This window comes from Periplaneta americana, chromosome 3 (genome assembly GCF_040183065.1).
Source record: "Periplaneta americana isolate PAMFEO1 chromosome 3, P.americana_PAMFEO1_priV1, whole genome shotgun sequence".
NCBI classification, from domain to species: Eukaryota; Metazoa; Arthropoda; class Insecta; order Blattodea; family Blattidae; genus Periplaneta; species Periplaneta americana.
Window position 1 is genome coordinate 101,761,465 of NC_091119.1, and position 27,065 is coordinate 101,788,529.

At 34.8% G+C, this 27,065-nt stretch overlaps 1 long non-coding RNA gene across 2 annotated transcripts in view; it reads right to left on the reverse strand.

Moving 5' to 3' along the window:
• The window catches only part of LOC138696337 (uncharacterized), a 39,624-nt gene extending 17,464 nt beyond the window's left edge, over positions 1-22,160 (reverse strand). Inside the window, exon 1 of one of the 2 annotated variants that reach the window (XR_011331341.1) lies at positions 21,868-22,160. This is a non-coding gene — a long non-coding RNA (uncharacterized lncRNA). Of the gene's footprint in view, positions 1-3,678; positions 4,196-21,867 lie in introns of those variants that run through there. The other variant, XR_011331340.1, reaches the window with a different exon arrangement.
• Positions 22,161-27,065: the final 4,905 nt, after the last annotated feature.

The following is a 27,065-nucleotide window of genomic DNA, read 5'->3' on the forward strand; positions in this document are numbered from 1 at the left end:
GACAGAAGAAGATATGAGATGATAGACGATATTAAGATATGTGGATCATAGGCAGAAGTTAAGAGGAAGGCAGGAAATAGGAAAGATTGGAGAATGCTGGGTTTGCAGTGAAAGACCTGACCATCAGCAGAACACTTATGTACCACAGTCAAGCTGTAACAGGGGGAGGAAGTAAATGATGTCCCCCACAACCCCATTATATGGGAATTCTGTGGTTTTACTTTGTCCCAGCCAAGGAAACGGTTCTCTCTCCGCCTATGGCTTTATGGTCTAGGAGAAGAATCCTTTTGTTTACAGCTGCTACATTTTTCATGGATAAATGCAAGATGTTTCAAGTCTGTTTTATTTTTATTTATCAGAGCTTCCTCAAATTAGAGGCTGCCATTAGACAAAGCATACAATACAATACAATAGAAGATGAGAGCTAAAAGAGTAAGAAAAAAGGCAAACAAATACACAAACAATGGCAGTTTACAGAAGAAAAAAAAAATTCAAGTAAAGAATCAATGAAAGCTAAGAAGGAAAAAGAAAAATGATAATGGTGCGTCAATTTTTTTTCCATACACTGAATTAGAGTCCATATACGTGGTTCCGTAAAAGTTTGACTGACTCTTTAATTATGAGGAGGGCCAGTTCGTTCAGAAACGATTTGTGCAGTCCTAGGGTCTTACAGAATTGAGAACAGAAGTTGGGTATCGTTCCTCTTGCTCCAAACATCAATCCCATAACACTGATATCGTGAAGTTGGTATTTATCTTTATAATACGGGATGGTTGGAACGTAGATTGCTCGTTTCTCCTCATGTATGTCTTTGGGCTGTCCTTTGTATGTTTCAAACCTGATGGTGGAGTCGATTATCATACCCTGAGACAGGGATTCGCTAATGGCGATTATGTCAATTCGTCTGTTACTGCCATTGTCGGCAGTTCCGTGGACTTCTTCATAGACGGTGTATTTTAGTTTTCTAAGGGCATCGGCCAATTTAGTTCTAATTGCATGGTGCCTATTTATATACAATGTTTCGCCATAAGGGCAGGCTCCCAGGACATGTCCAAGGGTTTCTATCTCACTGAGACATCGCCTGCAGTGGCTGTCCTGAGACCTACCGGGTATGGCTCTTACAGCGCTTACGTTGGCAGTCATCTTGATAGCCTCCTTCCATTCACCGCTAGTCATTCCATCGGGCTTAGTTATCCATTTGTTAGAGGGAGTGAATTCACTGTACAGAATAACGCCTTTTCCCTTTTGAGGTAAGTTGCACCATGCGTTGTACTCTCGCTGGCGTAATTCGGTCCTAATTTTTCTGATGTTTATTACTCCACTCGTAGAAGTTAGGTGTTCAGTTTCATTGATTTGAAGGTTGTTCAAACAGGTTGTTCCTCCGTTAGACATCTAGTGTTGTTTATGTACATATTATTACACATATTCAACTTCATGAAAGAGTTGACGTGTTGCAAGTAGGTTTCCCAACGTGCGCAGAAAATACCTAAGCCTTTAAATTTTTTGTTGGAATACAACATATTGTCTGGAATATCTCTAGGAAGTTGTAGGATGTCCTTAATTGAGCTTTTAATAAGAAGATCTACATCTTTGAGGAACTTGACAGGTAATTTATCAGGAGGGGTTGTTTGAAAAGGGTATACAAGCTTCGGACAAATGAAGGAAGAAACCACGTTGTATTTTTGGTAAGGCTGGAGCAAGGGTGAGGTGGTCAGACGTTCTAACTGAGAATTTAAGTGTTTTAAAAGAAATAGCTTGATTCTTGAAAAGTGAATGAATATACAGTAAATAAAATGAAAACGTAACATATTTCAGAGTTGTCCTTGGTTACAAGCGTAAACAGATTGTAGCAATGTCTTCTTTTAATATTTAAAACACTATAACATAATGAAAAACACTCCTAATATTTTCAGGAAGCACTGACGCACTATTTCACCAATACACAAAATATCCATCAGAATCTTCGAAGAAGGAAGCGTTAAAATTGAACTAATTACAAGGATAAAGATATTATATTTGTCATGATCAACTTTGTAACAGAATATTTATGTTGGAAAGGGATTCACAACAGCCTGCTGAAGAAGCAATTTGGCGTGATGAACCAGCTTTTGAATTTAAGAATAAGTACATTGTTAGGTTGATGCAGTTCCTCTCTGATAACACAAGAAACAATTCAGTTGAAAATACTTCGTTACGTCTCACAGGAAAGATGTGATAGATGATGTGGGCAGTAATGTGAAACGCTTAGTGAGGCAAAAAATTATAAATAAAAGAAATTCCAACTTTGTGCAGTGTGCAAAATATTTTCCTGATTTGGCAACACAGCTATACCGTAAACTTGTATTTTCCACATTAATAAAGACGATATCAGAACTGAAATAGAAAAGGCAATCCATGGAACACAGTGGCCAAATTTTTAACATTGATAGTTTAGCTGAATTTTGATAGTAGTCTTACAAAAGCAATATGATGGTGGACTTCAAGTATCCCATACGTGACAATAACATTTTAATTAAGTAACCCGAGTAATAGGGCTTGCACTAAGAATCTAAATGCACTCTGAATCTCCTGAAGTGTCCTGCTAAGTCTCATAACAAGCCAAATTTTTTTGCAACTATTTTACTAGCTGTTAGAGCAGGGGCGGCTCTACAACAAGAACTGCAGAGCTGCAGAACCGCCATTTAAATGGACCTGAAAAAAAATAAAAATGTAAAACATGCTTTTATGTAATCTACTTCACTGTTTCATTTATTTTTCCAATTCATTCTCCTTCGATTCGAGATTTTACTGTCTGTAGGAGCCTTGAACTGCTCGAGAATTTTAGCTGTAGTGTACTTTTCAGATCTGTGATTGGCAGTTCCTGAAGCTCAACGTAGGGTAGTCGGCAGCAGAAAACTGGTTTTCTTCACCATCCCATAAGACTGCATTAGAGCTGCAACCGAAGCAGCTCTCTCCGAATATACAAGAGAACCGCCAACACCCTCATCTCTTTATGACCTGCGTTAGAACACACAGGCTTCTGGACTACTGTATATCATTACAGTTCCAGTGTGTTATAGTACTGTGGGTGGTGTGATGTGATTAGTCAGTGTGCCTAAGGAAATATTTGATATTAAAAATGAATTAAATGAAAACCTAATCGACCAACCCTTTTCGAAATTAAAAGAGAAATTGCATGTTAACTCAAGAAATTAGGACGTCCTACACAAAGTTTAAATATTAAAATTTCTGGAAAAAGTCGAGGAAATCATGTAGCCTACTAGTCATTTTAATACCGAAATGTGTAATGGACACGATTGTTTTTTTGCTGCGCCCATGAAAACGCTTCTCCCCCACCCGTGTATTCTGTTTAGAGGAGAAAATACATGGACAAACACCGGAGTGAAGGATTTAGTTAATTTGACTTAAAAAACTAGAAAAGCTTGTGGGGCACATCTCCACTACGTGACTAGTTGTACCAGGTGGGAGAGGTGTAGCGCACGGATGGTTGGAGTACAATTTCGGGTGCACAGTCAACTTCGAGAAGGGGCTGTAATTACACGCGTTACCCGATTTAGATGCAATAAACAGCATGCGTTTGCTAAATACACTACTTTTCATGCAGAACTGCCAACCTTTGTAACCGCGGGCCGCTACTGTGTTAGAGTAATTATTTCAAAATAAAATGTGCTTTTTTACCTTAAGAGACCTTTGCACAGCCTTTACAGAATACATTATTTTGCAGTACACTAGATAGTATGCGAACATCTATAACCTCATTGGTATCACTAACACTGTGTTCTTGTTTCAGAGTTTCATTTTAGAATCTTCAAGTTTCTTTCCTGATGCACAGCCACTTTTACAGATTCACTATGACCACATGCTAGAGGGTTGTAGGTTAGAATTCACATTACTAACAGTGTTCTTACGTTTACCAACATTTCTTCTCTTCTTAAATACGAAATGGCGTGCCCAAGCTTCACAATTAATTTAAATACTTTCAAACTACTTCTATAACCCATATTGTAAGAAAATATCACAAAATGCACATCTATAAACCAACTCAACTGTAACGTACAGCACGTGTATAACGTCACAACCATTGTAAACAAACCGTTGCTACGAAACAAAGCACAGGACGCTAAACCAGGTGTGCCAATACATATAAATTCCCTACAATGAAAAAATTTCGCATATAAGGCGCAAAATTTGAAACATAGTAGAATGCCAGACGAACAGGAGACACACCCACTTTAAATGTCGCTGTCCATTTAAACCGAAAAAAAAAAACCATACTTAGGAATCAGATACACACTTAAATCAAGGCTCATCTGAAAGATAAAGCTTCATAGATCAATAAAACAGGAAAAAAATGAAAAATTCAAGATTTTTTGGCTTTCTGGGTCCCTTAAGTTTTTGATCTGGTTTCAATAGTTTTGTTTTCACAAGGTTATTCAAGTCAGGTGTTATGCATTTTATTACTTTAGTTTTATCAAGTGAGATTTCATTATTAAACTATATCCCTAGATATTTAATATGTTCGTTTTTTGAGGTAATTGAAGCAATAATTGATCCTTCTAGAGTGGTGATTTTTCCTTTTCGTAAGACAATAGATTTACTTTTTAGAGGATTGAGATTCAATCCTCTTTCTGAAAGGCTGGTGTCGGTATGTTCTGTTCTTCTTATTGTCAAGTGACAGAATTTTGAGGTAAAATTGGACAATACTCATTTTGTACATTTATACTGCAAGAATGTGTAGTATGTATCTTACATTTTACATTGCATTAAACCACAAAATTGGCTTTGCACTGAATATTTTCGTACTGGTTTCATCATCTTTTTTTTATAGAAACAACAATCTCAACTTTATTACCCCATCTTGTGATAATATGTGTTGCATTGGTTGCATATAAGGAAAAAGTTGCTTGAGATCCTTCAATTTGGCTTCTGTGATTTTTCTTACTTTTGGATATAAAGTACTGGGCCCACCCCTCTCTTTCCAATGAAGGGCGACCTTTCTTTCACCACACTCTTTCAGACCTCAATGTTACCCACTTGTATTTTAATTTCATTATCATTGGTTGACTACTCTATATTCTATACGTAGACATTGAGTTTGTAACCATTCTTCTTCATATACAGTATGTGTATATACAACATCTTTCACCCAATCAGCAAGAGACACAAAACCATTTTTCTGCAGTCTTATAAAGACCCATAAATTCTTTCTTCTTTGTCTTTTGTAATATCTTCAATCAGTGCTAGTAAATTGTGATTTACATTTTTCATATGCAGTTTGCGAAGGAGGGATTATTTGATCAATTCCTTTCATAATAATTTTTTATCCAAAAATTTGTCATAGGTGCTCTAGTGGAATGATACGTCTTCTATTCTGTTGGCTTTAGTTGTAATTATTTTTGTATGTTTCCATTTTTTGACAATATTCCAACCTGAGTACTGTGTTAAACAGCTTAGTGATGTGGTATAGGTACTGTCTTACAGGACATTATTTTCAAAGCAAGATTATTTATTTTGTCAGATCCCAGAGCTTTGAACGATTTTAGAGTTTTAATTACCAGTATCTTCTTTTTTCTGACGGAGTAGTGTAAGGTAGGCCTATACTAATATTTTCTATGAAATAATTTATTCATTAATGTTCAATTCATGAATAGAGGGTTCTCTAAATAGTCCCTTAAGTACTTTCCAAGAGCTTCAGTTTTGTTCATAAGTTGACAGTAGATATTCCAATGAATTCTGAAGATATATTATTTTATAGTTGGTTTACTAAGATGTTTTGTGATACACCAAATATTACTAGAGGGTCCGGCATATCGAATATGAGCCTCAAATTTGTTTATTTTTATCTCATTTGTTTTCCCATAGTCTGTTTTTGAGATTACCATATAGCCTACATTTCTGTCAGCCTCTGATCTAGTTCTTTGCCATTATTTCTGGCTTTTGATTTTTGTAGGCATAAATACTTAATTCCTGGATTTGTTTAGAATGAATAGTCGTATCATTTTGTTGCTATTTTGACTGCAAATTTAATAGTTGATATATAAGTACATATCCATTGCGATATCCAAATCTTCAATTCACGTAGGATTTATAATTCCAGGAATGGAAATGACTTTGTAAGTTTTACAATCATTGTCAGCATCACTGTTAACTTTTATTGCTGCTGAGGCTGAAGAATAGTGCAAGATAAGAATAACAGGGTTATGATCAGAAGTTAGAGCTACCTACTATTGATTCTGCATAAAGTAATATCATAACGTAACTATATGAATTACTGCAATATCCAATAAATCAGATCGATGACTGATGTATGGAAAACGTGTAGGTTGAGATATAATATTGCAATGATATTGAGTTGAATGATCAACAACTATTTCTTCACTGAAAGTTGTGATTGATGAATTCTAACTTATATTCTTGTCCCGTGCCGTGGCGTCACAGTCTAAGGCATCCTGCCTAGGACTCGCGTTACGGAATGCGCGCTGGTTCGAGTCCTCATGGGGGAAGAAATTTTCTCATGAAATTTCAGCCAGTGTATGGGACCGGTGCTCGCCCAGCATCGTGATGCACTTGGGGAGCTACGATAGGTAGCGAAATCCGGTTGCAAAACCAGCTATAACGGCTGGGGAATCATCGTGCTAACCACACGATACCTCCAATCTGGTTGGATGATCGTCCACCTCTGCTTCGGCATGTGGGCATGAGGCCAGCAGTCAGCTGGTCGGTCTAGGCCCTTCACGGGCTGTAGTGCCACGGATTTTTTTTTAACTTATATTCTTAGTATTAAAATCCCCAGCGTGCATATAGGCCTAAATATTTGAAAGAAAGCAAAGTAAATAGAGATATGATTTTAATGATGTCAAATTCGGGGAACAGTAAATGTTTCCAATTTGCAGATTTGTGTTCTTTATAGGAATTTCTATAAAGGAAGCTTCTAGATTGATGAATTAAGATGTTGGGAATGGCCTTTAATGAAATGAAGATTTCACTGCTATAGCAGTGGCACTCTGTGGTGTTCTTGGTCCGTCATTTCGATATATAACATAATTTCTTATTGTCAATCATCTAATTGCAGTAAGATGCATTTCATTTATGAGAGATATGTTAATACAGTTTCCTTCACGAAAATCTGTTAATATAAACTTTTTCAAAAGTAAGAGGTAATTTTAATTGTTCATATTTCACTGAAGAACTGTCAAGTTATTCACATAGAATACTTCGCTGTATTACTATTAAACTACGTATTTTTTCCTTTCTTGACTAGTTTCGATGAGAATAATTTCACAGGGAGCATTACCTGAAAAACTAGACTGGCATAATACGAGGCATGTTCTTAAAGTAAGTTCCGTTTTCAATTATAGCCGTCGCATCGCTGCAATCGTTATTTTGTGCATGTGTGTTTTCTTCTTCAGTCCTCAGGCAAGCTGTGCATGCAGTTTCAGAGCTTCAGTCTGTGTGTGTGTGGTTAGTTGTGATCAATTGAAATGTTTAAAGTGATCAAGTACCCTGCCGACTATGAGATGCAATCTGTTATCCATTTCTTGAATGCGAGAAACATCAAACTAGCTGACATTCATCGTCAACTTTGTGAGGTGTATGGTGATGATTTAGTGATGGAATGGTCAGGAGATGGGTTAGGAAGTTCAACAAGGACCGCGTCTCTGAGCATGACGAGCAGCGTACCGGTCGGCCATCTTTAATCAATGATGATTTGGTGTGTGCTGTCGATGAAAAAATTCATGAGGACAGGAGGTTCACAATTTCTTTGCTTTCCATGAATTTTCCACAAATGTCGCGGAGTGTTCTCTACAAAATTGTGACAGATCGATTATAATATCGAAAATTGTGCTCACGATGAGTACCCAAGGTGCTCACCGAGGAACACAAAACCAAACGAGCTTCCAGTGCATTAAGCTTTCTCACAAGTTACAGTGAGCAAGATGATGAGTTTCTTGACCATATGGTGACTTGGGTGTCTCACATGACACCTGAATCGAAGCAGCAGTCCATGGAATGGAGGCACACTGCATTGCCAAGGAAAAAGAAATTCAAACACCATGTCAACACGCAAGATCATGTGCACTGTTTTTTGGGACAGAAAAGGAGTCCTACTCATCGAATTCTTGCCTCGGGGTGAAACCATTAATAGAGAAACCTATTGTCAGACCTTGAAGAAGCTCCATCGCGCAATTCAGAACAAGAGATGTGGGATGCTGACCGACGGAATTGTGTCGCTTCATGACAACGCTCGGCCACATACAGCTCATGAAACCCAAAATCTCATCTCGAAATTTGGCTGGGAACAAATTGACCATCCCCTCTACAGCCCGGATTTGGCTCCAAGTGACTTTCATCTCTTCCTGCACCTCAAGAAGTTCCTCGGTGGTCAACGTTTTGATGGCGACAATGAAGTGAAAACAGCAGTGTGGGAGTGGTTCGCATCGCAGGCGGGCGAATTCTACAATGAGGGGATAGAAAGACTTGTGCCATGACTTGATAAATGCCTCAATAATGGTGGAATTATGTTGAGAAGTAATTGAAGTGTGGGGAATACGATGCAACAAAAATGGTTTGTAAATATCTTCCCGTTTACTTATTACACCCTTTTGGAACTTACTTTAAGAACACGCCTCGTATATACGTTATTCTAGGTACCCTAACACAATTCTGAGTCACACAGAATTTGTGTGCACTCAATGTGGGTCTCTGGCATCTTGTCAGCCCTGTCGAGTTGTGTGCATATAAGGAGAAAAATTGAGATGGTGTCGGATGGAGTTCCTGGATAGCTCAGTTGGTAGAGCACTGGTACGTTCATCCAGAGGCTCCGGGATCGATATCCGGCCCTAGAACAATTTTTTCCTTAAAATTATTCAAGTCTGCGTCACAAGGAGCTTTGCCTGAAAAACTAGACTTTCATAGTTTCGATGTGATGTGCACTATCTTCTGAATTCTAGTGAGGTCTCGTGCAATCTTATGGCTTTCTGTTATTCTTGGTGCGATATGTTCCAAATTAGTAGTGGGTGTATTCAGTATGTGAAGTGGGTATGGTTTTGTGTGTCTATAAATTTCGTATTGTTGTAGAGCAGAGCTGGGCATAACAATATTTCTTGGCTTTTCTTCTACTTAGGGATATACAAAATTAATATGGCAAACAGTTACACTGAACATGTAATATACTCATTATAAATACTCACTTACAAGTTAGATCGCCTATACTGTTTGGTCAGGATGAGTCTGTCTATATTAGGATGAATACTATTACTACATAAACGTAGAGCAGTTACGAGATGATAGGTTTTTAGACGTGTACAAGCAATATTTTTCATTGGATTCACTTTAGAAAAAAGAAATGTTCTCAGACATAAGGGGATTCAGAGATTGCCAGCATCTTAGTTGCGAAATTACGTAAATTAGGAGACCTGTTATTAGGTAATAATTCATACAATTCCTTGCTGGTTTTACCTGACATTTGAAAAAGGGGATTGTTCTCTATGACCGGCTTATATGATTGAAATGCAATAAATTGATCGAACTGCATTTTCAATTAGTAATCTAGCGATTATGGGTTGGCTTTTCCATTAAAAAATTATTCTTATGGATTTTTTAAAACTTTCTTACTATTTCAACTTGCACAACAAATTACTTAAAATAACACACTGCTTCATTGCATGTAACAACTATTTCATTAATGTAAACCATTTTTAACAATCCCATTTTAAACTTTTACGTATAAAGGGTAGTGAAGTTCATTCCATCTATCACCTCTCCTACCTAATTCCCAACCTCACCTTCACGTGGTGCAACCTGTTCCTAAACAGACGAGGCTCTGGGGACCAAGTCACAGCGGTATAACTGTTCCAACACATATGGAGGAAATGCCATATAAACGCCTGTCCAGAAGACTATTAAGGTAGCAGTCCTACCACTGAACTACTGTGTGACAGGCTTGTAACCTATCCACAGGAACTCTATATTACATTCAAGTCTCATAATATTAACAGCCGGAATGCAGAATCTGTTGACAACTATGGCGTGAATAGGACTATGAGTAAAAATAAATGAAAAAAAAAAAAAGGTATTTTACAATTTGCCACTTGGAATGTTCAAGGCTTATCATGCAAGGACGATCAGCTTGATGACATTTTAGCAAAAAAAGGTATCAAAATTGCAGCAATTAGTGAAACAAAAAGAAAACAAAACGGATCGAAAGAAACAAATAACTATGTTCAATTATACAGTGGTGTTAATAGACAAGAAAGAGCAAGAGCTGGGGTTATCTTAATGATTCATAAGTCACTACGCTCCTCTATTGATCATTATAAATTTTGGAATGAAAGATTAATAGAAGTTCGAATTAAATTGAGAAGAGGTTTTATGACAGTAATAGGCACCTATCCACCTGTGGAAGGAGACGAAGATAATAGTGAGTTGTTTTACAATAAATTACAAATCATCATCAATAAAGTTAATAAATCAGACATGTTACTTTTATTAGAGGATTTCAATGTAAGAATTGGTAATAATGAAGTTAGAGGGCACACTGGAAAACACGGCGAAGCACCTTGTAATAATAATGGACAAAGAATACGAGATTTTGTGATTTATAATGATCTAAAAGTAATGAATTCTTTCTTTAAACACAAAAATATACACACATATACATGGCAAGCAAGAGGATCACAATCTATTATTGACTATGTCATCTGTAATCAAAAATTGTTTAGCTTCATTTTAGATGTCAAAGCTTGTAGAGGTCCTGAATTAGAGACAGATGATTATTTAATTGTATCCCCTATTAGAATACCAGCACCATGGCATAAAAGAAATATTAAAAATTCCAAGCAAGAAAGTAATAGGCTTATTTTTAAAGTAGACTTATTGAGAGATGATAGTATTAAATGGCTTTATGAATGTCGCATAAAGGAATATCTTCAAAAAATCAAAATCTCGGATAATATAGAGGAAGAATGGAACAACTTAACATATATTTTAAAAAAGGCTGCATTTGAAAGTATTTGCGTAAAAAATATTAAGAAGAGAAAAAGAGGCATACTGAAATGGGATGAGGATATCAAGAAGGTGATAAATGATAAGCGAGAAGCATATCTCCGATTTTTACAAACAAAAAAACTTGAAGATGAAATTGATTATAAAAGAAAGAGAGCAATTGCAAAACGGGAAACAAGAAAGCGACACAGAGAGAAATGGAATGATTTCGTCTCAAGATTAGAAAGAGATTTAACATTACCAAGACCCAAAACTTTCAAAATTTTAAAGAAAATAAATACGGAGATAAAAGAAAATGTTGTTATAAACCCTATTCCTAACGAATCTCTACTTGATTACTTTAAAAATATATGGTTTCACAAAAACATCTCTCTTACATTAAAGACTTCCAACAACAACACAACAGATATTATTACTTATGATGAACTCATTGAAGTATATAAAAGTTTAAAAAACGGGAAAGCCCCAGGCAAGGATAATTTAAATTTCGAGCTTTTTAAATACGCTGGAGAAGAATTTACCTTTAGATTTTTATATTTCTTAAACAATATATGGGCAGGATCTAAACCCCCAGAAAGTTGGCAAAAAGCCATTGTAGTACCCATTTATAAGAAAGGAAACAAAAAATTATGTGCAAATTACAGGGGTATAAGTCTTCTCAATTCTGGATATAAGATCTATACAGCCATAATCAAAAATAAACTATCACATCTTTACGAAGACAAATTCACTGAAGAACAGAATGGATTCTGAAAAGGAAGATCATGTTGTGACAGCTATTTCACCATGAAGATTTTAATTGAAAAGCACAGAGAATTTAATATTCAAACCTACTTAGCTTTTATTGATTTCATAAAAGCTTTTGATAGAGTTGATAGAAATAAACTTTTAGAGATTTTACGCTATGATAATGTGCCAAACCAAATCATTCTCTCCATTTTTAATTTATATCAACAAAATGAAATTGCCATAAGAACTGAACACGGAACTACTAGCTGGACTTCCATCAACCAAGGTGTTAGACAAGGGTGCGGTCTTTCCCCTCTGTTGTTTATTATATATATATATATGAACCATATTTTATACATTTGGAGGCAAAGTCATCATGCTGGAATTCAAATTAATCGAAACACAGTTCTCGATACACTAATGTTTACTGACGATCAGGTTATTATCGCTCAAACAGAGGAAGCTTTACAAAGAGCCATTTATAATTTGCAAATAATCGCCTCAGATTTCAATATGGAAATCTCGAAAGAGAAAACGAAAGTCATGGCATTTTCGGGAGAGAACCCAATTCCCAGTAAGATCATGATAAATAATACTTTAATTGAACGTGTTAATTCATATAACTATTTAGGTTATAACCTCTCTTACATCACTGATGAAGATATGTCAAACAAAATATCTAAATTTATAAAAATCACTGGCGTAATTAATACCATCTTCAAATCATCCCATGTTCAGAAACATACAAGGCTAAAGGTATATAAAACACTAGCTCGACTGGTCCTCACTTATGTTAGCGAGGCATGGACAATCAGAAAAGCTGATGAGCAAAGGCTGACGACAGCTGAAATGAGGTTCATGCAACGAACAGCGTGATGCTCTTTGCTGGAACACCATAAAAATGTGGACATATTGCAGGAACTAAAAATGGATCCTATAGTTAATTTTGTTCAACAATATCGACTTCAGTGGAAAAAACATGTCGAAAGGATGGATCGCACAAGATGGCCTAAACAGATTCTTACTTATGTACCAAGAGGAAAGAGGAAATTGGGAAGACCACGCAAGTGCTGGCATGAGACTGTAACAGATCCTGTAGGGTCTAATACGTGAAGGATATGATGATGATGATGATGATGATGATGATGATGATGATGATGACGTATAAATAAATTTTGATAAAAGAACCTTCATTTGACTGTCTATTTATTATGAATAAGTTTATGTTCGCCAAAATCCTTCTGATGTTCAAGATTGAAGTGGTGTCTGATATTATAACATTTTTCATAAATCTCAACTGAACAATTGAGACATTGAATTTTACCTTTATTCATAATAACAAAACAGTCTTGTTCCCATGTTTCTTGGAAATTAAAACGAAACCTACAATTTATTCGTCATATTCAGACTTTACACACCCCTAATCAGAACACTATGGTACCGACGTCAACCTGTGATTACTGTATCAGCTTTTTTTCTCAAAAACAATATGTTACTGGTTGTTCATATAACAATTTTGATAACCAAAACCTAAGTAAAGAATCCATTGGTGGTAGTAGATACCATTTCCCATAACAAATCGGAAGTAGAGGTATCTGTGGTCAACTTCCAAATTTCAAATGAAAACATAGGTCATTGAAGGTACCATAGGATACCACTTTTGAAAAGAAACAACTTTTACTCAAACATTTTTTTTCTAGGTTTTATTGTTTATTCACAAAGCAACAGAAATTGTCTTCTGAAAAATGCTGTATGTTGTTTATGTACTTACTGTACCTGTAGTATGTACAGCTATTGTAAACAATGCAGGTTTTGAAACCAAGTCACTTTTCACTGTCTTTTATTTTACATAGCCATAGTGCATTTTGTTCATTCATCCATATCACATCGTCTTCCTTTGGGTTTGCTATTTGGAAAATGCCATTCACAAACGAAGAAACATTTAACATGTTCATGATACTTGGAAGAATGCCATTGGAATTGCAGAGAAGCAGCACATGTTTACACAGAGAAATATCCATTGTGAGCCCATTATTCGTACAATGTTTTCCAGCGTCTTGCAAAGTGTGTGCATATAAACGGCATGGTGCAACCGAAACACAATTAAGGTGAACGTATCAGACGACCTGTGAGGAATGTCCTCACTGCAGTGATAATTATATTCATGACTCCACAAGAAGGAGTGCCCATGAATTACACGTAGTACAATATTTAGAATTCTCGAAGACAAATTTCATCCATACCATATTCATCTCCATCAGGAACTTGGGGAACATGACTTCCAAACTCGTGTTGATTTCTGCAACTTTCTAAACATGGACTAAGATTTCGAGCTCAAAATTCTGTTGACTGGTGAGGCAACTTTCAAAAGTAATGGTCAGGTGAATCTCTACAATGTCCATTATTGGTCTCAGGTTAATCCACACTGGCTAAGGGGAAATGGATTATTAGCACGTGTGGAGCCTCAACACCGTGTGGCCTCCTCAGACACTAAGTCATAGGACCATACTTTTTTGAGAATTTGAATGGTAGAATGTACGCACGCTTCCTCTAAAACATTTTGCACCATTTGCTTCATGATGTTCCCCTTGCACTTTGGTTAATAATATGGCTTCAGCAGGATGGCTGTCCAGTTCACTCTTCACATAGGGCTCAGTGAGTTATTAACTGGTTATTTCCCCTACAGTGGACTGAACGAGGAGGACCAGTAGCTTGGTTGGCCCAATCTCCTGACTTTGCTCCAAATGACATCTTGTGAGAGAGAATTAAAGACATGATCTACAAGGTGCGTCCAACAACTAGAGAAGACATGAAACAAAGAATTAGAGAAGCCTGTGGGTCTCTCACGTCAGGTGTGCTGAAATGCTCAGTGCAATCATGGATGTTAGGAGGAGATCATAGCGTTGTTTAGACAGGCTGGCGGTCATTTTGAACACTTACTATGAAGAGTGTACGTACATAAACAATGTAGTACAGCCTTACTCAGAAGATACCATTTGTGTTGCTTTGTGAGTAAACAATAAAAAGTTTGAGTAAAAGTTGTTTCTTTTTAAAAGTAATTTCCAATAGTGCCTTCAATGAACCATGTTCTCATTTGAAATTTTGAAGTTGACCACAGGTACTCCTACTTCCGTTTGTTACAGTTATAGAAAATGGTACTACCACCAATCGATTCTTTACATAGCTTTTGGTTATCAAAATATTGTTATATGAACAAACAGAATCATATAGTTTTCGAGAAGAAAGGCTGATACAGGTGGTCTGAAACACACAGTATATACACACAGATAGGTAAAATATTTGTGGAGAGAGAAATGAAGTATGGAAAAATCAACAACATTTCAAAATCTACAGTGCCTATAACCCACCTAATAAACCCCTTGATCTAACTTTGTTTGATATACAACCTAAAACTATCATAATTGGTGACTTTAACGCCCACTCCCAACTTTGGGGCTACGATAATGTAAACCAACCTGGAAAAATGATCATGGACCTCCTAAATGCTACAACCGCAGAACTTGTCTACAGAAAAGAAGTTCCCCCTACTTTCATTCATTATTCTGGTTCTGGTACAAATCCAGACTTATTACTAGTAACATCAGATATCCATCACGAAACCAAGAAAAAAATAATTGAAGACCCTGGATCTGGCCATAGAGTCATCATTGCTTCTATCCATCTCCACCAAAACCAAAAAAAAGAACCCTACAATAACAAAACAACATGGAACTTTAAGAAAGCGAATTGGAAACTATTTAAACAGAACTCGACAAACACCTCAAGCTCAACACACCACTAATGGAAAATACAAACTCAGATAGATTGAACAAATATTTCTGTGAATCTATTCTTAAAATTGCAAAAAAGCACATTCCACGAGGCAAACCAAAAAAATACACCCCATTCTGGACAGAAAACCTGAATTTATTGAAACAAGATAGAGATAAAGCAAGAACCAAAGCAGAACATAGCAAAACACCAGAAGATACTCAAGATTGGAGGAAGAAGACTGCCATTCTTAAAAAAGCAATCATAACAGCAAAAAAGAACAGTTTCAATAAATTTATTGAAAATATTAATTACAGAACCGATAGCGCTAAAACATATAAATTTCTGAAGAATATTTCCAATACACAGGAAAATACTAGCCAACCTGTTATTCATAATAACAAAACACTAACAGATAGTAGAGATATAGCAAATGCATTTAATAAACACTACTCAAACTCTCACAGATTACATCCCAATATCAAAAAAACTGACAAATTTATCAAAAGAGAATTACATAAAAATAATAAAAACAATATTACTAGTACAAAACCTGAAATATTTCATCAAAATTTTACTTCCAAAGAATTAACAAAATTAAAAACCAAGAAATCTCCTGGCCCCGACAACATTCATTCTGAATTCTTGAAACATCTGGGGGAAAAAGCCAAGTCTGTACTTTTATCCATTTTCAATTTATCATGGAACACCTCAATTCCTGCAGCTTGGAAAAAAGCAATCATTGTACCAATTCACAAAAAAAGGGAAACCTGCTCATGATGTTAAAGTTATCGACCAATAGCACTATTAAGCATGATAGCAAAAACCATGGAGTCCATGATCTCCAACAGACTAACTTGGTATTTAGAATCCCAAAATCTTTTATCACCAAGACAAGCTGGTTTTCGACAACTACACTCTATCAATGAACAAGTCATATGCCTCGGCCAAGAAATAGAAGACAGTTTTAACAAGAAAGAAGATACCTTGGCAATATTTATTGACTTTCAGTTAGCATATGACTCTGTTTGGAGAAATAAATTATTACTAAAACTCCAGAAATTAGGTATCTCCAGCGATATGTTCAGATGGATATCAGAATTCCTTAGTCAAAGATTCATTGCCACTAAATTCAATAACTCACTTTCTAGTTACAGACAAACATATCGAGGTCTACCTCAGGGCGCTGTCCTCAGCACAACTTTATTCAATATTTATATAAATGACTTACCCTCCCTATTAGAGGAATCAAACATGAAAACAGCACTATTTGCAGATGATATAGTTTTGTGGATTTCCGGATCTTACAGACATAGAGACAAAATTCAAAATTCTGCTCTTAAAGCTCTAAATCAACTACATGAATGGAATACATCAAATTTTATGACACTCAATTTAAGCAAAAGTAACTACCAAATATTTTCACTCGGTAAAAAAGAAAGAGAATTCAATATCCAATACAATGGCCAACACCTTCCTAGGACTTACAAATCCAAATATCTTGGAGTTATTTTCGATAGTAAGTTAACATGGAGCAACCATTTGAAATACTTTTCTGAAAAAGCTCGTAAAAGATTCTCCCTTCTAAAAAGACTAGCAGGAAAGAAATGGGGATGCTCTAGGAATACTTTGAACACTACATACAAAATGTTTATACAGCCAGTGCTGACATACTGCGGAGAAATTTTAATTACTTCACCTTTCATAAACGAAATAGAATATGTTCAAAACCAAGCTCTCGGACTCATTACTGGTGGAATCAAAACAACTCCAATAGATTCTATGAGATTCCTCACTAATATTAACAGCATCAAAATGACAATAGAAGAAAAAGCACTGATTCAATATGAAAAACTTATCAGATTACCAGGAAACAATTGGCATTCATACAGTCCTCTCTGTAGATTGAAAACTCAAAAAAGTTTCATATCCATTGTTCAAGAATTAAAACAGAAAATCAATATCCCGAATTTAAAAGAAAACTTACAAATTAAACCAAACCCTTTAACTCTATTAAATATAGAATATAATCTAAATTTAACAGAAGAAATACTGAAATCAGAAGTAAACACTGAAATACTGAAACAACTGTCTTTAGAGACAATTAATATTAGGTATCCTCCACAAAACTGGCTTCATTTATACACCGATGGATCCTTGATCTCCAGAGAACAAGATGCCGGTGCAGGTGTTACGTGCTGTTTCTTCTCACTTTATAGATCTCTTGGATATGGAACAGCAAGTTTTGATGGTGAAATCATTGCAATAAGTGAAAGTCTCAGGAATCTTCTATGCCACATCAATAAATTTAGGAATGCAGTTATATTGTCAGACAGCAGAAATAACTGAAATGCTCTCTCAATTATTATCACTCAATATAAGAATTGTATTCTAATGGATACCATCCGATTGTGGAATCCTGGGAAACGAGAATGCGGATGCTTTAGCAAAGAAGGGCAGCACTGCTACTTACAGACCTGTAACTAAATCTACGTATTACTCTGCGAAGAGATTTATTAAATCTACCTACTTAGACTTCAACAAACAAAATTTGATAACTCAATCCCAAGGGAAAAAAATGGAACTCTCTGCATCAAAATCCACAGTTAATTCCCGATTTACCACGAAAATCGTCTGTAGCTGCATTTAGATTGGCAACAGGCCATGATTGTTTGGCCAAACACCTGCATAGAAATGGAATATATCAGTCCCCTAACTGCCCATTGTGCAACTCAAACCAAGAAATGGATTCGGAACATCTCAAAATCTGTGCTTCAGTAGCTGGTCATGATAATATCTTTGAAAAATATTGGAGTGCAAGAGGTCAAATGAATTTATTGTCAAACGCCTGGCATTGGAAAACAACAACAACATGTATGTATGTATGTATGTATGTATGTATGTATGTATGTAATGCTCAACCAGATTGATTCAACATCATTTGGTTTCTGGCAGACCAGTACAAAATTCCCATAGAGGATTTAAAATGTAAAGTTTTTTACAAACATTTCAAACAGAAAACAGAAAGTTGAAATTAATACAACTATGAAATCTGCATCGACATGGGGAACTATTAATAATGGAATTCCTCAAGGATCAATATGAGTTTTGGAATAATATTCTGGGCAAATTCCACAGATAGTAACAATATTTTTCTATTACAAAAAAGAGTAATTAGAATAATAGTAGGTGCCAAATCTAGGGAATCGTGTAGGGCTATTTTAAAAAAAACTACAAATAATGCCCATGGCTTGTCAGTATATCTTTTCATTAATAATCTTCCTCGTATGCAATCGTGAAAACTCTGTAACTAATTCAACAGTTCATAGCATAAATACACGTCAAAAAAATGACTTTCATACTCCATCAGCAAGTCTATCGTGCTATCAAAAAGGAGTGCGTTATATGGCAGTAAAAATTTTTAATAGCCTCCCTATCGATATAAAAAATGAAATTCAAAACATAAAATTATTTAAGGCCAAATTAAAGAAGTACCTAATTTCTCACGCCTTCTATTCTGTAGGTGAATTCATGACATTCAATAACACTTCATGAAATTGATACTAAAACTTTGTGTCGTACTAGTAGACTATATTGTAAATCTCGTCTATATATATTTCATCTAGACTTTGACTATACATTAAGATTTTATAATAGTATTAAGTTTTTTGACTTGTTCCATATTCTAGCTGTAAGCATGTATGAATACCATGGAATGTTAATAAATACAATACAATACAATGTTCCCAATTCATAATAGAATTTTCCTCATTACAAATGACACACTGAGGTGATGGTAAAATACCCAGTTTATATAAATATTCTGCCAGGCAGTTGTCAACAAGACCAGCCCATTTCTTGCCATCATTCTTTATTTGAAGATCTGAGAGAAACTCATTCCTAAATGAGCGGTTAACTAATCATTTCAAGTTGTGATACAAAAGTTGGGAGGTCGTCCATAACAATATTTCAGTCCCTTTTTGTTTCTGTATTGTTGTAGTTGTAGTTGGGGTTTGTTATGTGCTCTGCATAGGTCACATTGTAACTAATCAATTAAGGCAAAAATACATAGTTTAATATCAACACAGTAAAGTAGTCCTTTATTTAAAAAAGAACTTAACAGTTCTTCAGTAATATATAAACATTAAAAGAGCGGACAATAGAAAAGAATGGAGAATGCTGGTCTTGCAGTGAAAGACCTGCCCTTGGGCAGAACACTATGAATGAATGAAAAGAGTAATACCTAATCAAGAATAAAAATTCTGGCATTGGCATATTACACAAGAAATAGGATTTTTCGCATCACCACCCATCATAATAACTTAATCATAGTTGTTGTGTGTTCACTATGTTGTTCTTGTACAAGTAACAGCCCCTCTTCAATGTTTTACACAGCAGGCTGAGTTTGTGTTCTGTAATATCTGCCACGGTGTGTGCGATGAAATCCAACTCATCAATTGTCGTAGGTTTCCTCAAGAACACTCTTTCCTTCAGATAGCCAAAAAATCAATAATCTTCTGGTTTAATATCTACTGATAACAGTATTACCAGAACAATCATGAAACAAATAAATCATACATGGGCAGAATTTTCAGTTGCGTGAGGCACAATATTACACAATACTTTGTTTACTAGGAGGGCAGAGTAGGAAGGAAGATTCAAACTGTGACCAGCGTCCACTTATCTTTTTTTTTCAGTATGTTATTTTCGATGCTTTATCATCCATCATCTTAGGTTATTTATCGTCTGAATGAGGTGAAGGTGATAATGCCAGTGAAATGAGTCCGGGTCCAGCACCAAAAGTTACCCAGCACTTGCCCATATTGGGTTGAGGGGAAACCCCGGGAAAAACCTCAACCAGATAACTTGCCTGGGCCACCTGGTTTCGCGGCCAGACGCACTAACTATTACTCCACAGGTGTGGACTCGTCCGCTTATCTTAATTGCTAGGATGATCAGTGGCGGATTGTTAGTAACCATTAACAAAGCATGCTATACACAGGAAAAGACTTAAAAATGTTATAATTGAATCAGTCAGTGGAATAAGAACTGAAGTCCAGAGAAGTAAATATTTCAGGAGACGAAAAAAACATCACATCTCCTAAATCATTACACCAACACTAACAAAAATTTGCATAGTTGCAGGTCATAATGCACCACTCTAACTGATAATGAACACTCACGTCTGAATTTAATAGTGTGGGTAATAAATAGGATGATAAGTGATGAACTTCGGTCTTTATTACATTGTTTTACTACACAAGTGTAAAAGACATGCGCAATAATCTGAAATAGTGAATTTTATTTATTAAGTTGTATTTTTAGAATACACAAATCACTTAAGCTAATTGACTAGAAAAAACAGGATATGACACCAATATGATTAATAATAATACAGTGGCGGCTCGTGAATTATTAAATTCGGGGTTCACAATAGTATATGGATAACAAAGGAGACTATTGATTAAATGTTGTCCTTTTCTTATGTGTCTTTAATTGCCAATAATATAAGACAAATATTTTTAAATAGGTACTGGAAGAGAAATTCATTTTGACAAGGTCTGAAACTAAATTTAAACAATAAGCGTAATTAATATGAAGATTAAAATTCAAGTTCATATCTAAAATTTTCAAAGTAAAAGCTACTATTTGTTTCTACAATAAACATTTCCTTTTACTAAAACAATTTGATAGTTTGTACTTAAAAAAAAATAAAGTGTATTATCTTAAAAGTACCCATTAGGAATATGCATCTTTCAGTTTTTATGTCACGGCTGGACTTCGATTTTTCTTGTATCCTTTATACAAGTATAAGCTAAATATAAACAAAAGATCTGATACACAATGATACTGTATGTTAAATATGACACAAAATTAGAAAATATCTAAATATTTCACACATAATAAGACATCCTGAAGATCGGATATAAAATAAAACAATATTTGTACATTTGACACAAAAATAAGATAGAACAACATCTAAATATTTTACACACAGTAGGAAAATATATAAAGATCTGACAAACAATAAACACAAATATCTAAAGATCTAACATGCTGTAGGGTAATATAACACATATGTATGAAGCTTCGACATAAAATAAGACACGTAGGCCTAATGATCAGTTACAAAATAAGATAGGCCTAATATTTATAGATTTGACAAAAAATATTTTTATAGTAGGAACATATCTCAAAGTTTTACACACAATAACACAAATACTGTATATTTCTGCAGATAAGACGACAACTGAATTATAAAAATATCCGAAAGACGAGGGTAGTCTCATCTGGCAGATACAAAAAGGAGGAGATCTTAAAATTCTACACTAAAACCATTACAAAATACAACAAATCACTTACTTGTATATTTAAAATCCTGCGAAATCATAATTTTCGTCGTCAAAGGCAAAGAACTGGTCAAGCACGTCCTCACTTTCAGTGTTAACAGCGTCGTCATATGGTCCCATTCTGAAAGTGGTGACTCAGTTCTACTTCATCAGTATTCCATAACAAATCATCCTCTGGACATCCATAGCGTTAGAAATTCCGCACTTATTTTTTAAAGGATTTTATCACTGTTTCCACTTCCACTTTTTTCCATGATTTCAGCGCGAACTCATAAGTGACGCAGTACACATGTTCATAGTTTGGGGTTCGTCTTGAGGTGCGTACACACTTAGCGAACGAACAACGAACGAAAGACAAACGATTGCATTCGTTGATTGAAATCGGTAAGTGTGTACGTCGCAGCAAAGGCAAACCGATCGTTTGGTTTGCCTTCGGAAGTGATCCGTCGCCTGTCGGTACATCAAAGGAAGTTGGTAGAGATGGCCGATATTTCACAAACCGATATTTTGTCACAGGTATTTTTTTGTCACAGATAAACCTGTGACTGATGATGCGAAATATCTGTGACAAAATATCGCTATCGAAATCTCCTCCGTATTCAGTACTCTGTGACTGTTGCAACGTCTGCGACTGATATTTTCTCCTCTACGTCGTGGGTTTGCGCATGTGCATGATACAATAACAGCAATCGGGCGGTGGTATTTGATTATTTTTTCGTGATATTTTGTTCAATATTATTTTTTTCAAAGTGATGATGTGTTGCAAAGTTATTAGCGGCATTATAATAATACAATCATGAATCTAACATTTTGTTTTCATATTAAGTCTGAATATATGTTTTATAAATATTTTATATATTCCCCGAGATCTTCACATTTTCATATTACTGTGAATATATATTAATGTATAAGTATTTTCCACTCAATTTTTACGCAGTAACAATATTTTTTTTAGTTATACTATTAATTACAAACAGAATAGTTACAGGAGCCTACATTATTTTAATAACTTTACATGTACTGCTGTCATTTATGTATGATCCAGTTTTAATGTATAGCTCAAACACGAACAGTGCAGGGTAGTATTCATTAAAATAATTAAACTTAAAATAAAATGATTTGTAATAAGTTCATTACCGGTATGTTTATGGTTATTAACTCTTAGGAAATCGCACAGTGCTTTCTAACATTGGTACTCGTGTGGGGTGTTATTTTACCCAATTAATAGGCCTAATCAATGTTCTAAACTTGACATTTAGTGATATTTATCTAGATATTGTTAAAATCATCAACTTACAAGTAATTTTCAACTTTTAAATATAATAATATGGGGTATTAGCAAAAATTGTCGATTTTATAAATTCCAAAAAGATCTGACATCTAGCAGACACTGCTCCAACAAATCGTTCTCATTGCCCTTGCACACTTTTAAAATAGACCTACACTTACACATAAATGGGATAATTAATTACATTTGAAAATAAGGGGTATCAAACGTAAATCATGTTAGTTCATTCCGTATCACTGAACGTTATGCTCTTCCGAACTTTCGAAGCATTTCTCACAAGCCGACAACAGCACCTATAGAATTAAAACCGAACGAGATAAAACTTATTTGGCTAAACTAACCTTGAGGTAGTTTCCTTCGTATTACCCTTATACACCTTGCATATACGAATCTGTGACAGGTTAGGTTTGGTTAGTTTAGGCTTTGTTATGCCTTAGATATACGATCAACTGCATCTCCACAAACAATCAAATTCGACGATTTTCACTTCCGAAATCACCGAAACTACCTCAGCGCTAGTTTAACCTGAGCAACTGTCTCTCCACAAAAAAATTCCTTATAAATGCAATGATTTTCACATCCGAAATTGCCGAAACTACTTCAGCGCTAGTTTCACCATCTTATTATAAATGATGTAGTGATTACACGATTTAAATAATAATAATAATACCATTGGTTACCAATACTTTATCTTGTGTAAAATCCTGTCTGAACAACTGTCTTGTTCTGTAACTATTTTCTATTGTTTTTCCGAATACTTACGTTTCGTTAATTTTTATTCTGACTCAATATTATAATGTTAATGCACGACTTAAAATAATTTATCGATTATATTATATACAATAAAAAGGATCAATTTTTAAAACGATTAGGATAATCACATAACCTCAATTTCTCCGTACCCAACTACATTAAAAATTATCAACTGATTTCGTATCTACAATCAACTACGATATAACCTCTTGGTATATGTTAACTTTTTACATGTTACTGTTCAGTTAGATTAGTATTTATTTGTTAATGGTACATGTACATAATTTATTTGTTGGATTTTCCCATATAAACCACTGAAATGTGGCGTGTATAGAGAAATCGTATTCACATTGCACTGCTCTTCAATATTTCCTGTTAATTTTTATCGGTGTGACAAAATATCGGTATAATTCATGCATATTGTGCTTACTTAGCGATATAAAATATCGGTGTGACAAAATCACAGATAAAAGTCACAGATATTTAATTGTCACAGTCACAGTTGTCACAGATACTTGAAAATATCGTTTAAGCTCAACTCTAGAAGTTGGTATTCGTTGTGGACGGGATTTGCCACTAGCTTGTAGTTCGTAGCAGAACGCAGCGCTTAGTTCAATTTCACTAACAGGATGTCGAAACTGGAGTGGACGGAAGACGCTGTTATAAATCTTATTAATGCATATAGGGAGCAGGAAACTTCATGGAATCCCAAATATCCTACTTACCACAATAAAATAAGAAAACATGATGTTTGGGAACCTATTGGAAAGATGTTTAGCTGCAAGATAGGCGAGTCAAACACGTGCAAAATTTGAAAATTATTTTTGTTTATTTATTTTCAGTGGATATATGTTTTTTGTTTATTGTAGGGAGCAGAAGTCAAAAAGAAAATTGAATCCCTACTGACATCATTCTGGAGTGAAAGACAGAATTCCATAAAAAGTTCTGGAATGGGGAGTGATGAAGTGTACGAGTCAACTTGGTTCGCGTATAAACATATGTCGTTCCTTTTGGACAAATTCACGCCCAGAAAAAACAAATTTCCAACCTTGTGCACACAAAATAAATTATTGGCATTGAAAAGTGTCTTTTCGTAAGCATGATGCGCATACGACAAACACAGACAAATCTCTCTTTTTAATATTTTAAGATAATTATTGTCAGTGAGGTATCCGTGTACTGAAACTTTCCCCTGGGGCCTGTTTTATAAAAGTAATATTACTAAAAAGGTAATGAACATTAAGTAATATTATTACTGTTCTGTTTCATAAAAGTAATATTTAATAATATTATTTATTACTGTAAACGCTCATATTATTACTAAAATAAATAATAATATTACTAAAGCGTTTCATAAAGCAGCAAAGATAATTAAATTTATTAATAATATTAACGTTAGTTCCATGACTGTATTTTAAGTAATAGTTTAATAATTTGTAAAAAGTAAATGCCAATGTAGGGTTAGATTTTGAAGATAAAACCATGAAACCATTTGAAATGGATAATTCTGACTCAAATAGTGATGAAGAGGGAGTGTTTGTCCGACGTCTAAGAAATTTTAGACAACGAATATCCTACAACCATATGCAAGAAAGTTACGAATATAATGAAATAGTTGACCTTTCAATTCGAGAACTTTTCGCAAAAAACTCTGTTCCTTCAAGTTATTTTCACGTCTTTTCCCCATTTTAAAAAGCATAAGAGACAAAATGAATGACTAACAAAGTCCCTCTCCATACTTACAAATACTTACAAACTGTCATAGACGCCAATGTAGGTGGACCAGGCTGAAATTGAAAACTATCTTATCTAATTGTAAAAGAGGAACAATTGGAAAGGATGAAACCTAAATTAAATTCAATTACAGTATAGAACTGTTAGAAAGTAATTACTGTATATTTTACATTATTTTATGTTATTTGAATGATTGAACTTAACGTTTTTCCCTCATTTCTCGTCATTTTTAAAATTATAATAATTGTTCAGAAATATATGCCTATGGGACATCTACATAACAAAATACAGTAATATTAATATTTTCTGTACCTATTGAAATGTTTTTTCAATGTGTACTTGTGACAACCTGAATCTATATACTCTTCACTAATTAACATTGTGAAGATCTTGGTGAGCCAAAATCTTTTGCAGACATATATCAACAAGTAGATCTATTACAAAATATGTGGACTACTTTAAACCACCCCTATTGAGGGCATAAACTAAAATTAACTTACGAGATTTATAGGTACCGTATTCACAATTCCACATCACAATCTCTAATTAGAACATATGTATTTGCATTTTGTATAGTCAGGTAACTTCTTGAAAATACTACTTACAACATAATCAGCAATAAAAACCCATTAAGACAATTTCAGTATTTTTATTAATTTCGTCATAACATTAATCTTCTGCAACATCCACACCTTCAAACTCAAACACTATATTTTCTAGGAACGACTTCACCGCGTAAGTACTTATGTCGTTATTGCATTACTTATTTATTTTTGGTAAAAGAGTAATTTTTATGTGTATTTATTTACGCTTGCACCAATAATTTTTAAGCCTTTTTATTTAAGTACTTGCGCAGTATTCCGAATTATAACGGAACTTGAAATATCTTACATAAGACGCTTTGCAGGGTCCACTAACCCTGTCGTTAAACACTGTCCTTAAGGCTGGTACAATATTGTCATCAAAAGTTTTCACTGCTTAACATTTTCATATGGTACTTCTTTAGATAACGAGGTCCAATTTTTACACACGCGCGAGCACACACACGCTTCTGTCACTGATACACTGTTTTTGGAATTGCAAACTTTACAACAGCAGAGACGTGAACAATTAGGAATGATAAATATCTGTTCACAATATTTTAGATTTATCATATTGTTTCTTTTACTCGTAAATCAACTGAATCAAATAACAGAAACAATAACTTCGAGTTGCAGTGATTTACAATCTTATCTGAAATAAATTGTCTCCCAAACCTTCACACATATTACGATTTACTCAGTTGTTGCTATTAAAGATAGTACTTCAAAACTTATTTCATTCAACAACTGTTAACAGAGAGAATAATATAAATAGCTGTAGAGTGCAGACCAACTTGGTTATGTTTGTCAGCCTTAACCTCAAATCATCTGGCTACTGTACGTATTTTATGACTC